Consider the following 2,813-nt stretch of genomic DNA (forward strand, 5'->3'; position numbering starts at 1 on the left):
AGAAGACAGTTTTTTTCTTGGCCTGCATTTCTCTGTGTTCCCTCTTTTCCTATGTTTATTTGATATTTTGCACCTTGGTTATGGGGCAAGATGACATTATTTACATGAATGCAAAGTAGTTTTCCAGCCATCCTGAAGCTGCAGACTTGCCCCTACTACCCAGACCCTGAGATAACAACAAGGACAGGAGGAGAAACCAGATGGAGTCTCGGCAAGACTGTACCTGGCCCCTTGCACATCACCTCCCTCCTGCTTTTCATTTCCCACGTCCCATTCCCTCATTAAAACCCACCTGAAACCTTAAAGCAGGAAGATAGTTCTAGTCTGTCTCCTAAGACATCTGATAATAAACTTCCTGCCTCACACCAGCATTTCGGACTGACAAAGTCTTTTGTTTCTAAGCAGAGCGCAGTGGGACCTGGATGCTGGTAACACTGAGAGCTGCAGGAAAAGGCACCTGTCTGGTGGCTCCATCTCATCTTGCTCAGCCATCAGTTCTAATGCCATCAGGCCTCACCTTCCTGCTATCTGTTAACTAGAAACCTGAGTTCACACACCATCCATCAGCCCAAGTATTCTGTACATCTACCACTCTGACCCACTTTCCCAACCACCCTCTACCTCAAAAACTCTTCCACTGGGTCCTCTTGTCTGTCATCAGCAAACACACTTGTTATAGGTCGAATTGTGTCCCTCCTCCCATTCATACGTTGAAGTTCTACCCCCTAGTACTTCAGAATATGATCTTATTTGGAAACAGGTTTGATAACGACAAAATTTGCTAAGTTAGGATGAGGTCATACTGAGTAGGATGACTCCTTAATCCAATATGACTGGTGTCCTACTCAAAAGGGCAAATTTGGACAGGCACACACACAGAGGGAGAATTTCATGTGAAGATTGGCATTATGCTGCCACAAGCCAAGGAACTACTAGAATCTAGGAGAGAGTCCTGCAAATCTTTCCCCAGCACTTCAGGGGAGCATGGCCCTGCTGACAATTTGACTTTGGACTTCTGGCCTCCAAAATCATGAGACATTAAATTTCTATTGTACTAAACCACCCACTGCGCAGTACTTTGTTTTGCAGCCCCAGCAAACTAATCCAGCCCTTCTCTAAACACTGCCTTCGCCTGGCTGCCTTCCTGTGACAAAGCCTCCTCCACAGTCCCCCTAACAGAGGGATTTCTTCCTCTCATACCCTTCATACCTGAAAGCCTAGAGGTGGAATAGGTGTCCACCTTGATCCCATCACTCCTTCTAAACCATTTCTTCTGTCTATGCTCAACAGCCTAGATCTTTTGCAGTTTAAGCCATCACACTCTTCCTAATTGTCACTTTCATCTACAAATCTTGTTCACACCTCATCACTCATTGATGACTTTATCTCCTATTACGTATCTTCCTTTCCCCCCCCTACTCCTGTCACATTTAATGACATCAAAAGTTCCTCCAACTCCTCATGCCCAAGGATTGTTTCTTCCACTCCAGTCCAGTCTCCTACCCTTTCTTGTCATCACCATTAATGGCACTGCCTTCAAAATGTCAGCCTCAAGCTTCCGACTCTCTGAACACCAGGTTCTAACTTTTCAGCTCATTTACTCTATACACTCTCTCCCAGAATTCTCCACTTCCATCATTTTAGTCACTCCTTCCATACATCCTCAGCTAGCTTGCATCCTTTGTACTTGTCTAGCAACATGTCAGACCCACTAAAACTTAACTCTATACCTACTGTACATCTGCAACAAGCAGCTGAATGTCGCTGGAGAAAAACACAGAACCATGCTGACTGTTCTTTCAAATAGGACCTCAAGCCTCCAAAGGTCTAATACTGCTCCTACAATTATCACCTCTCTTAATTGCAACACCAGTTTTCTTATCAATATATAACTGTGCCATAATATCTCCCATCTTAAAACTACCCTCCTTGACCCACATCTCCTTCCAGGACCCATCCCATTATTCTATTCTCATTTGTAGCAAAATTCCTCAAAGGAGATGCCTGTACTAGCTGTCTCCACATTCTCAACTCCTCTAATCAGTATGTTAACTCAGCATTCCACTAAGCTTACTCACATTGCCAAACACTTTCCTCAATGCTCAGTCCCCAGACTACTCCGACTCTCAGCATCACTGACCACAATTAATCACATCCTTCTCAGAACACTTCTTCTCTTGGCACACTTTACTGTTTTTCCTCCTGGTCTCAGGTTTAGTCAGACCTTCTTATCCAACACTGCACTCACTTCCCAGGTGCTTTAATCTAGTCTAAAAGCTTAATATTCTGTCTTCATGATGTTGGCTTTTGAATCACCAGCCATGACCCCTCACTTGAACTTTAGATGTGCATGTCCAGTCACCTATGGGGGATAACTCTTAGTATCCCCCAAAACAAATTCTTGATTCCTACTACACAGCATCTAGAATATCATTTTCCCATATTGTGTTAAAGTACACTAATTCTATACCTAATTTATTTATGTGTTTTTATCATGAAGTAGTGTTGGACTTTATCAAATGCTTTTTCTGCATCTACTGAAATGATCATATGGTTTTTTTCATTCATCCTATTGATGTGATGTATCATGCTTATAGTTTTGCATATGTTGAGCCATCCTTGCATCCCTCAGATGAATCCCACCTGATAATGATGCATGATCTTTTTAATGTGTTACAGGATTCTGTTTGCTAGCATTTTGTTGAGAATCTCTGTGTCTGTGTTCATTAGGGATATTGGTCTGTAGTTTCCTTTTTTTGTTGTGTCTTTTTCTGGTTTTGATATGAGGGTAATGCTGACCTCAATAAAGACCA

Source organism: Galeopterus variegatus, unplaced genomic scaffold (genome assembly GCF_000696425.1).
Source record: "Galeopterus variegatus unplaced genomic scaffold, G_variegatus-3.0.2 Scaffold5568, whole genome shotgun sequence".
Classification (NCBI taxonomy): Eukaryota; Metazoa; Chordata; class Mammalia; order Dermoptera; family Cynocephalidae; genus Galeopterus; species Galeopterus variegatus.